Below are 12307 nucleotides of genomic sequence, written 5' to 3' on the forward strand. Positions count from 1 at the left end.
CGTGTCTGCTTCACTGAGCTTTTGAGGGTCTGGGTTGTCACTGGTTGTGAACAGGAAATTTGTCTTTGTTTCACTAGTATGATTGACAGACAGAGACTTTCCCTTTGGGGTGTGTTTTGAACAGTGGAGTCTGCTGGCAGCTCGTCTCTGGCTGCATTGCGCCTTCCCACCACCAGATGGCAGAGTGCACCATCTTCCTCCCAGCCCCGAGCAGCCATCTTTGATTCTGCCATCACACTAACATGTCGTCTTGAAACATGCCCACAGGAGACCCTGATAATTGCCTCTCACGCCGAGGCAGTCACTCGTGCATCAGCTACAGTCTCCATGTTTGCCGTCAGCGCAGACCTCCTGCCAGCCCTCCTTCCTCCTGCATCTTTTCTGTTTTTTTATTCCCCCCGTGCTTCTCCGTGTGTTTATTTTTTCCTTTCCGCACGTCTTTAAGAGGCTTGTTTTTGTGTCGGCGGAGGTGAGCCAAGGGCAAGGCGACGTGACGCCCGCACCGGCTCCTTGATTAATTATAAATCAGTGGAGTCCTCCGCAGCTTGGTGCGGCCCTTTAATCTCTAGCCTTTCATCCCGGTTAAATGTCGAGTAGCCCCCACCACCAAAAACCACCACCCACCCCACCCCACCCCACCCCACCCCATCTCACAGCACAGCAGTGCAGCGCAGAGCACCACCACCGGTTCCATGCAGCCCAGTGTTTCTGATAGACCCCCAGACAGCAGCCTGGGCAGAGGAGCCATCGTGTTCATTTTCATGTTACATCTGCTCCCTCTTACTGCGAGATGAGACTAGCGGAGCGCTCAGCTCGGTGCTGCACGGCTAGATGGGCCACTTTTGTCAGCCAACAGATGGCTCGTAACAGGGAGCAGGCATGAGAGAGAAAAGGAGAGTGAGTGAGAGAGAGAGAGAGAGAGAGAGAGCTCCGAGGAGATCCTGTCTATTATGTGGCCAATCTGTGAAATGGTCATCGCCTTCACTCTCACTTTGTCATTTTGCGGCAGTGCTTTTTTTTGTGTGTGTGGTTCATTTCTTCTGCATCTTGATAGGTGCTTTATCTGTAAGGGTGTTTGTGATGATGAGAAATGGTAAATGATTGTCACCCAGCTGTGTTTAACAGCAAGGTCTTTCTCACACACGCACACACAGAAACACACACACGCACACACAGAAACACACACACACACACACACACACACTTCTAGTGTCGTGCTCAGTTTGTTATGGTTCAGAAATGTGATGAAGACTGTGTAAACATCCTTTCATGCTACTGCCACTCTTTCTCACTCGTTTTTTCTCTCTCCTTTTTTCAAACCCCCTCTCCCTTCCTCTTTCTACCTTTCTTTTTCTCACTTGTTCACATTAGCCCTAATGAGATATTGACATAGGTGCTGGTGTCTGAATTGTACTCAGTTTTTTCCCCGCTGATGGATAAATAGGCTTTGATTTAAATGTAATTGTTCCGCTCGTTGTTAGATTGCCTTTAAGTGTTGAGTCTGTGGGAGGGAGATGTGATGACAGCTTTGAGGACCCCCTCCATCCTTCCCCTTCACTTTGTAATGCATTTACGCATTCTCACTGAAGCATTCAGATAATGGCTGTGGTTTATGGTGGGGTGAGGTTAATGGCACCACCATGCATTTTGACTGAATAAACAAACCAGATGACACCACTACGATCTGAATTTTCCACACAGAAATCAAAGGGCTAACATATTTGTTTTAATCAAGGTATTTTTTTTTTCATTGTAGCTTTAATGTCAGTTGTTATTTGTAAGTTGCTTTGAATAAAATTGTCAGCTAAATCCATTTATAAAATGCATAAAATGTAGTTGGATTCATGTAGTTGATGTTCTATTGGGGGAAAAAAAAACGTGTTAGGTGTCCCAGAGTAGTAAGTAATAAAGCCGAAAAAGAGGAGGCTGTGGTTTCATGCCTTTAGAGAGGCTGTGCCAGTGGAATCTGTGTGGAGCCCCTCTAGTTTGCCTGCCTCTGCCTCAGCCTCAGCCTCACTCTGTTCCCAGTGGCCATTATCCCCGCGCCATTCTCCCCTCTGATCCCCTTGCTGGGGTCATAAAATGTGTGTGTGGAGAAGCGGGGGTCTGGGTGAGCCCCCTCCCCCCTTCCCTCGGTTGCCTTCCCTTCTCTTCTCTCTACCCTCCCCAGCAGCCCCTTTCATCATGTGTTTGAGTTCTCAGCACCAGGGGCGAACCATAAATCCAGGCTGAGACAGAAGAGAGAGAGAGAGAGGGAGGGAGGGAGGGAAGGAGGGGAATGAGAGAAGGAGAGAGAGGGAGAGACGAGAGAGCTCTGTGACTTAACTGCCTGCTGCATGCCGTTGTTCACCTTTGTCTTCTGCTCAACCACCCACTCAAAGAGATTTTGCTCGCTGGCGCTGGGAAGCAGCAGTGCTTCAAGCCGACGGGGGAGGGGGGAGTGTGTATGTGTGAGACAGAGGCTGAAAATGCTCTCTCTCTCTCTCTCTCTCTCTCTCTCTCTCTCTCTCTCTCTCTCTCTCTCTCTCTCTCTCTCTCTCTCACCTTTTCTCTGTGTCTCTCACTCTTACCACCCAGAGACAGACACACACACACATACATGTACACACACACACACACACAGGCTGATAGTGGGCAGAAAGGACCAGAAGCAATGCACTAGCCGTCTGTTTGTTTGGAGGGAATTGTAATAGTGTTGCTGCATGTATTAGAGCCTGTTTGCTGGCGTATTGACCCAACCCCTCCCTACCTCCACCGGATTATCCCCCTACCCCCCCCCCCCCCCCCCCCCCCCCCCCGCCTGTCATTGCTCCTCCATCCTCCTCTCCCCCGCGTTCCGTCCACTCAGGAATGAAGACCGAGAGCCTACCTGCCACAAAGACTTCTGGGAGTCGCCCCTGAGCTGCTCACAGATGCTAAATCTGGGCTATTAGCTCTTTCAGTGATTCAAGATTCTCTCAATAAAAATGTAGTGTAGGCTTAGATTAGTTTGGGCTTAGTTCTTGTCCAAGAAGAAGCCAGTCGTCCTGTTGTGTTTCATAGTCATTCAAATGGCATGCCCAGTGGATGGGAAATATGGGGAGGGAAATCTCTTTGAAACAATCAATGCAAATTGACACCACCACAAGGCAGTATCACATTGACTCTCTGCCGAGTGCCTATTTTAGCACTAAACAGAAAATAATCCCAATACGCAGCTGTAGATGATGTCTGTTTACAGATTCCTTTTTTTCTCAGATGAGTAAGTCACAAAGAAGACAACAGATGGCAGGAATGAATGATCTTTGGGAAAGCAATAGGTCATATGTAATCCAAATGGTTATCTCTTAAACCCTTTAAGAACAATGGGTGCAAGACTAAAGGTGCACAGTCGGAATGGAGGCCAGACCGTCTTCCTTCAGGAAAGAGCTTATTATTTAACATTTTTCTTGTCACTTTAGAAAAGGTGTGTCTGTGCACTGCCATAGTCTTTTTCTTTTTGAGAAGGTGAAGTGCCTCATTATTATGATGTTACATTAGAACATATTGGTGGCTATGGCTTTCTTTTAAGGACACATAGTGTGCTCGAAGCCTTAGTGAGGACATAAAGGGGAAGGCCATTCCTCCTTGAGTGCAGCTGAATGTGGTATTGATCTGTATTGACTAATCAAAGGCAGGTAGTCAGCTCAGACAGTCATTATGTCAGTACCACACACTTATTCCACTGCTTCCCCCTAGCCTTATAGGGCAGCCACAAGGGACTCCAGGCTTGTGTGTGTGTCTGTGTGTGTGTGTGTGTGTGTCTGTGTGTGTGTGTCCTTAGTCTACCACCAGGCAGCCATCTCACTGGAAATTGAGAATCAGTCAATTTTTCTCCACAGCCCTGTTTGCTAGGGGGGAGTCTGGGGAGTTACTTGTCAGCAAAGACACAGAGGCTGTCATGTCCTGGAGTCGTCCTACTAATGGCCCAGTGTAGAGCATGACTAATGGGGAGGCTGGCTTCAGATGATGCAACATTATTTATTTCTGAAAAACATTAAAAATACATGTTCAAGTACATGTGCTATGTAAAATGCTCTTCCTATTGACTGGTACATTGACGGACCATACACAGTCATATAATGTAATAGGCTTATAATACGATAAGATGTAGATAAATAGTTTGCTGATAGATTGATGAGCAAGTAGACTGTTTGATTGGTTAATGAATTGTGTGGTGCATACATTTTGAGTGAGAGAGTAATTATGTAGATGTATTTAGGTAGGCAGGTATAGTGAAAAATAAAAATGTAAATATATGTCAAGTATACATACATAATTAGGATAAGCTCACATATAATATGATGGGCTTTTGGTTAATTGTAGTTTGGTAATGGTAACTGTTTGCTTTTAACCTAACTGCGTGGAGCAGCTTAGAATGTACTTCATTCCCTGTTGGTTTTCTTTTCATCCAATGGTGCTGTACAGAATGGGAATGTAACATAGGCTCTGAACAACCATAGGCTGGCAAGCTGTATTGCTTCCTTGTTAGCTGATGCCTGTGTCTCCTTATGTGGTAATGTGATATTTATTTGCTGAGGAGCTTTTTCCACAGGGAGCGAGGTATAAGAGTGGCTAGGCTGCAGTCTCACCAGAGGAAGGCGATATCTATTTTTCCTGAGCTCTCGCTACATTTCTCTTTCTGTCTCTTTCTCTCTCCGTCTCTGTTGCTGTACACCCCCCTCCCTCTCTCTCGGTATGTCATTTTTGTTTTTCCTTGCCGCTGCCTCTCTATCTTGCTCTTTCCTCTCCCCCCACTCTGCCCCAGACATTGTTTGTTGGCGCTGTCAGGCTGCTGGAAGCTTGTGGTTATGTGGTATATATGTGAAGAATTCAGCCTGCTCAGGAGCACCCCAGGCGTCATTCTCTATCTCTCTCTCTCTCCCGCTCTCCCGCTCTCTCTCTCTCTCTCGCCTGCGGAGGACAGAAGGACGAGGTCAATGGGGCTTTTGAAAGCGCCTGTCCTTGTATGTTCACCACGAGTAAATGTGTGTGTCATATCTTTTAAGCTTGTCTCTGCTTCCATTGGTGGTGTCAGGTGTTGTTCCTGTGCAACAGTCAGTCAAGAATGGCAGCGGTGGATCCTGGAAGAGCTCCTCTCAGCCTCCTGAAATAGTTTCTTTTGTATTATTTTGTGAGATGCAAAGCTCCAACGGTACCTAAGCACCTCTTCATATGACAAGATTTCATTACTGATATGGGCTCTGCTGTGGAGGTCAATGGTGGCCCATACTGTAGAAGTGTCTGGTAAAAAATGTTCACACATCGATAGTCCACAAGTCTAGGAAACCACTCAACAATTTTGGAGTGTGTCCATAAACTCCTCTAACAACCTCTGGACCAAAACTGACAGTTATTTTTTTATTGCAGTGTAGCTATAAAAACGTTGCCAGGGTTTTCAGATTCTCTTTCTCAAGATGAACTTTACACATGCTGCAATTTATGTAGAATTTTCTTTTTGTTTTCCATACCTTAAATCAAGTGTCTTACATACTAAATGACTCTAATCCATTGTAAACACATTAATGTGCTGAGCACTTTTCTTCGCATGAAACGGTATTTATGCGAAGATACTTTCAAGGAGCATAAATGTTGTCTCAAGGTGGTCAATGTATAATATTTGTAATTTGCAAGGAGGCTAAATGAGCTGATTATCAATCATTGTATTCTCTCACACGTATTGCAACACATAACATGTACTTTATATGACCACCGCATGGTGTGGCCATCCTTTATTTGAGGAAAATAAAGTGTGTCTTGCTATTAAGTCCCATTTTTAAAATGGATATAAAAATATTTTCTGGTTAACCTAATATACATGACCTTGTTGAAGTTAGTTTGCCCGTTTGCTACAAAGTACCCTACGGTAGCTAGCCAGCTGGTAGACTAGCCACATGGGTTGACTTTGGCATGTTCTCATTTTGTTTAACCCTGTCATGTTCAGTTGTGTGAAACAAGGTGGCTCAATAATAATGGCAGCTTCAGCTAGCAGCTTCATGCAAGACTGGCTATCTGTCGGCCAGCGAGTGAAATGACTTCAAACTTACCACTCCAAGCAGATTGGGGCCAGTGTATCACTATGTTTGTCTACCTCTACTAATTACAGGACAGCCATGCTTTTTTGGAGTCTGACACTCTGGAAATTGATTGATGGTGATGGTCCTTGGTTTAAAAAGGATGTTCCAATTTCTCCATGAATAAACTTACACTTTAACTGTTATTATTTTAGCCACATAAATAGGATTTAAGTGATTATAAATACTGTTCCTGACGTTGTGGGGCTTGTGTCTTTGGGCATTAATTAAGGAGTTTTTTTTGCAGTGCCTCACTGTTTTTGTTGAAGTTTAGGTTTAGCAGTGGTAAACCAAACGCATTCACAAAGTGAATAGAGCCTGGTCACTCACGATTGCAAAACCTTCACTGGCATGGTGAGGGGTGTAGACATAGCGTTAACTTTGAAATCTTTGGTCCAGCCTAACCAATCACATTGATCAAGGATTCCTGACATCCTACTTTGCCTAAACTTCACAAACTGACAATAAACAGCATCGGCAGTCAGGAAACAATGCATGTGAGCCTACCTTTGCTGTGCATAATAGTACACATTCTTTCAACTGCATTTTTTGACGTTTGCAGGCGTTGCTACTACCATTTACCACAGCCACTTTTGATTTCCAAACTATAGGGTCATCCCCTCTCACCGCTGATTGGGCAGGTTATCTGCTTGCCCGACAGAAACGCTAATGAACAATGATGTTCCAGATCGTCTAGTATCAAACCATAGGGATTTTTATTGGCTGACGCTGTGGACGTCTTAAGGCGGGCTTTACAGGATAACGACAGTCCTGCAACGGTGAACAACAAGGAAGGTGGCTATGGCGAACGAAGAGCTGTTGTTTGAATCGGCCTTGGCGTCAACTTTGGAGGAGTTGGACTTGTGCTTTTCTGTGAAAGTTGAGCAACACAATGCACTTAAGTCATTCCTTTCGAAGAAGGATGTATTTGCCGTTTTGCCGACCGGATACGGATATGGTCGTAGCGCTGGCCTATTGCATGCCTACGCAGTTTGAAAGACAATTCTCTGCCCGCCCCTTGGATTAAGCGAGGTGAATGGTTCGATTCCAGACTATACATTTCAATGATATAGGATGGCCCGCCAGGCTAGTTCAATGAGTCAATAAGAGAACCTTTCAAAGACAACAGAATCGCTCAAAGAGCACCAGTTTTGTGTACTATCAAAAGCAACCTTAACTTTCGTTGGCCTTTCGAATGTCTTACTTTCACTTTCACGTCATTCACTTAAACTTTCCTACTTGCTAGATTTGACCAATTTTCCATAGCCTATACGTGCAGTAGTTTGAGTTAAACTACTGATCTTCGTTATCTCCCTGCTTGTTGACATCTTATCAGAGGGCAGCCGTGGCCTACTGGTTAGCGCTTCGGACTTGTAACCGGAGGGTTGCCGGTTCGAACCCCGACCAGTAAGTGCCCTTGCGCAAGGCACTTAACCCCCTCACTGCTCCCCGAGCGCCGCTGTTGTTGCAGGCAGCTCACTGCACCGGGATTAGTGTGTGCTTCACTTCACTGTGTGCTGAGTGTGTTTCACTAATTCACTGATTGGGATAAATGCACAGACCAAATTTCCCTCACGGGATCAAAAGAGTATATATACTTATCATGTATGATATTATTTCATGATCGCTAAACGTTTGATTCTTTATTAATGTTGCCATCAGTTAACTTCATTCAACTGCGTTTGTATGTAGGCTCTGCCGTTCAGTTGTGGACGTTCGTAAATTGCATTTAAAGGCGGTGAAAGGCAGAGAAAGACGCAGTTTACACTAGTTTGATAAATACGACGGAAACTTGGGTCTGACAGCATTCGCAATCTGCGGTTTGTCCATGACGCTGATAACGCTACATTCGCAAATGTACGTACATCTGGCCCTCTGTGTTTTTTAGACAGAACCTGTAGCAACACTGGCTTGTTGTTAGCATTCTAACTTTAGAATATACTGTATCTGGGCAACACAATATATAGGCATTTTTGTAATTACATCAAAATAGCTATTTATTCACATTTGGCTGCTATTTCTAATTAACTTCTGATTGTTTTCCAAAAAAAAATATTTTGTATGACGAAACAAAAGCATTCCAAACCATCAGTGTAGCTGGTTCAAGCTCTAGCCACCAGTTTAGGAACACCTCCGTGAGGGGTATTCTGTCTCCGAGGTGAGCTGAATTTCTTGTGACTTTCCATGCCAATTATATTCCTGTGCTTTCACACTTCACACAAAGACAACAGGAGAAAGCCCTAGACACCTAGATGTTGGCAAGTCAAAGATCCCCCTGGAAACATACAGTGTACTGTTGAACTAGCTGGTTGGTTACACCGCTGTTCATTGAGCTCCACTGGCTACCCTTAGCTGCTTGCATCAAATTCAAGTCACAAATGCTTGCCTACAAAGTGATTGTTGGCTCTCCTCCACTTACTTAACTACTCTCATCAAAGCTTATGTTACCCCTCGACTGCTGCGTTTCTCCAACGAATGTCGTCTGGCACTGCAGCCCTTACACGCTTGGCAATCCAGACTATTTTCTTTTGTTGTTCCTCATTAGTGAGCAAGCTACCAAGTGTTACCAGAACAGGGGCTTCCCTCTCTATCTTCAAGAAGACCTAACTCTTCCAGGAGTACATCCTCTTATTACACATCTAACAACCCAACAGACCTAGCATGCTTCCTTTCTTCCCTCCTACTTCCTTCTGCCTCCTCTCCTACCAAATACTTCAACTTTTGCACTCTCATTCTCGGGTAGTAGTATTTATTGTAATAGTATTTATTGTTACCTAAGGTCTCCTTTGCAATGTAGCTTGAACGGCACTCCTCATTTTGTAAGTCGATTTGGATAAAAGCATCTGCTAGATGAATAAATGTAAATGTAAATGGCCTGCCATCCAAGTGCCTGTCAGTCCATAACAAGCAGTGGAAAGGCTGTTCTGGGTGCCATGTTTTGCCTGGCCCCTCATCCCCTCTGGAACACATGGAGCTCCACATCCTGTTAGCTCCATCGCCGAACATCCTGCCTGAAGCCAGGGATGTTGACTCCTGTCGGTGTGTGTGTGTGTGTGTGTGTGTGTGGTGGACTCCCGCCCAGCTGTGTTGTTTGGCTGGCGAGCACAGTCAGGAGCTGTCTTCCAGGGGCCAAGAGAATGGTTCACCTTGTCAATCGAGTGACAGTGCAGCTGCCGCCCCCCTCCACAGGCATTTGCCCTCCAGACAGCACAGGGGTGGGGGAGGGGAACTGGGGAGGGGTCCTTCATGCTGTTGGCGAGGCGGTTTACTAAGTGCCTTGTTTTATTTTCTCCCTGTAGCATACGTGGAAGGGACAGGGATCTGGTTAGCGTACTTCTGCGTTTGTTTGTGATGTTTTGTACAGATGTGTTATTTATTTTGATGGGAATGTGCATGAGTCATAGTGATAACTCATATTACATTATTAATGTAAAACTTTCAGGGGAAAAAATCCACTCTACACCTAAATATTTGCTGTTCAGGGTTGCTTTATTAAAGAAGAGCATTTGTTTGCAGCTATTTTGCATCATATTGGCAAACTTATGTGGAGAGTTCATGAACTATTGTTAGATAAGAAATATTTCACTATATCAGATCCATCTTGGAAATGGTTAACCTAAACTAAAACATAAACTTCCTTGTATCCTTGTATCCTTGTACCTTATTTATAGTGGTCAGGGTGAAATAGTTAGTTATTTGTCCTTACATAGGAAATAATAAACAATGAGGTTCTGCATTTGGTAGAAGGTTGTTTGAGAATGTATGTATACGTGCGTTTACTCTCTCTGGCAGAATCTGAGGTAAACGAGAAGGTGGCAGAACCCAATTTATTTGTTGTGAAGGAGAGTGTCTTCACTGCCGCATTTCCAGCCGAGGATATGGACTCTGTTATATTGCCTGTGGTGGCTCATAAATAAGATGGAGACACCAGTGTGCTTTCTTGCTGATGGATAAACTCATCCAGTCCCACATAAGCCAGGCTGGGGGGCCATTTGGGGAGATTACGCTGAAGAGCGAGCATTTGTTGAGGGGTATTGGCTGCCCAAACGGCATCTGTGTACCTTCCCTGGCTTGTTTTGCTTTGGCTTTTTTGTCGTAATATTTTCCAGTCGATCTTATCCTCCTACTGGCAGCCTAATAAATTGGCAGAGATATTGCGCTGCATTCTGCTGTCTAAGCCTGTTCCCTCTCCATCATCCCGACGAGCTATATCACGGTGTGAAGAACCTCCCCTATAAAAATGTCAGGTGCTGCCGGCTTTCGGAAAATGAGAGTGGCTTGTGAGCAAGTGTTCCCAGAGAGAGCAGCCTGCAGAGAAGAGAGGTGAGGAGAGGAGTGGGTAGATGAGAGAAGGTGAGGAGAGGAACGGCAGCCGCATCTATTTTCTGGCCAGTGGCTGTGGCGTGTGGGAGCTGCCCCTCTTGTTTTTTATTTCCCTCAGGGGCGGCCTGGGCTTCTGTCCTGCGCCGGGTCTCAAGGGTGGCTAATGAGGTGACAAGGGGTAAGGAGGGGGTGGAAGATTGTGTGTGTGTGTGCGTGTGTGTGTGTGTGTGTGTGTGTAGAGGGAGTGGTTTTAGTTTGTGTTTGTGAGCGAGGCAGAGAGAGAGAGAGGATATGAGACCCTCAACCCCCAGCTGCTCACCTCATCTAGTGCATGGCTTTGTCTGAGCCCCGGGCGGTTCACAGGGGGGCAGCGGCATCCAGCTGTGTAGAATGACCCCAGATGGCCGCCTGTGTTCCAGAGCCACAATCAAAGCAAATCCTGCACCCCAAGAGCCGGGGAGCGTTGCGTAAACACTGCTCACAGTTTGTCCCGGGGTGTCAGCCAGGCGAGTTTGAAATAGTTGAGTGACTTTTGCATCTATGCTGCTACTGAGCTGACTAAATTTTGGGAGTGGCGGAAGAGAATGTGTCTGAAAAAAAGGTTCCCTTGTTCCCGTGGTGCTCTTTTGAAGTACTGTGCGGGAAGTGAAGTTACACAAGTTAATTGTCCCCAAGGGAACAGGCCTCAGTTGTGTACTGAGGCTGAAATAATGTTTCTCAGGAGCTGGTGAGAGGAGGGTAGTGAAAGGCTTCTCTGGTCACAAGAGACATATCATCTTCCTCCTCTGTTGTGAACTCCTGTGTGATTGTGATGAACATCTTCTGTCACCCTGACTCATACACCATCCCCAGATTGTATAGTACATTGTGGTGTCGTCTAAACATTTGTTCTTATTCCTGTAAGTAATTTGAACTGTAAAAGTTGCGGCTGTACTTGACTGAGTAGAGCAGATGGCAAGTGAGGTATATCTGCATACTCTTAGAGCTGCTTGTTGTCTTGTGTCTGCCTCTTGTGAAGACAGCCCTGTTTTCCCCTGGTCTGTGGTGTGAAGCAGGGGATGAGGTCACAGGCACGGTTTGAAAAGGTTAAAGGCTCATGAAACAGGCGAGCTGTGTGTGCATCTCACCTCAAAATAAATGACTTCACCGCAACTCTCGTCACCCTGTGAAAGAGCTAATTTGTCTCTTCCTCCTTTTGCATACACGACTCGTACGACACTGCGTAACACAGACAAGCCAGTCTCTGTTGAATGTCTGACTATGTCCTGTTTGGGACAGGGTGACTATAGCCCTTTCAAAGACTAGTTTGCCTTGTTGACCTAACTTAGGCTAACTTAGGCTCATCTCGTTTGTGCATTACGTAACTTGATCCTTTTTCTAAGCTCGTTTTTAATAACATGGTGTGCAGTTGAAAGCAGGAAATATGACTCTTCCTCACCCCCCACCTCTCACCTCACACATACGCACATACATACACACATACCAAGCTCAGCAGTAGAGCAGTGGCCTTGACTGACACGATGGCCATCTCTGAGACCCTAAAAGCTGCCCGTGTATTTCCCTGTGTCGGGAACATTAATTATGTAGAAACACGAATGCCAGTGTTGGGGCCCCTTGTATAATTCATGAACACTCCAACTTGACACCAGTTGTTTCTTTGTGTGAAGAAGTGCCGTTAAATATTAATAGCTACAGAACTTATACAGTGCAAATGATGGACTAGGGCGGCCAAGAGAGTCTGTCAGGAAGGCGTTGCACAGAGGAGACCTTTTTTATAGCTACTGTTATAAAGGCTCTGTGGTTTGCTGTTATTGAATATGAAAGTGAGGACTGCTGACATGGCTTCCAGATGGCCTGTGTCATAAAGAAATAAGGAACGCTCGAAACAATTG

General features: G+C 45.4%; 1 protein-coding gene across 2 annotated transcripts in view; it reads left to right on the forward strand.

The window, feature by feature from the left end:
- Positions 1-12307, forward strand: part of trip4 (thyroid hormone receptor interactor 4) — a 45542-nt gene that overhangs the window by 7421 nt on the left and 25814 nt on the right. The gene's annotated exons all lie outside the window — the stretch shown is intronic.

Source organism: Alosa sapidissima, chromosome 14 (genome assembly GCF_018492685.1).
Source record: "Alosa sapidissima isolate fAloSap1 chromosome 14, fAloSap1.pri, whole genome shotgun sequence".
Classification (NCBI taxonomy): domain Eukaryota; kingdom Metazoa; phylum Chordata; class Actinopteri; order Clupeiformes; family Clupeidae; genus Alosa; species Alosa sapidissima.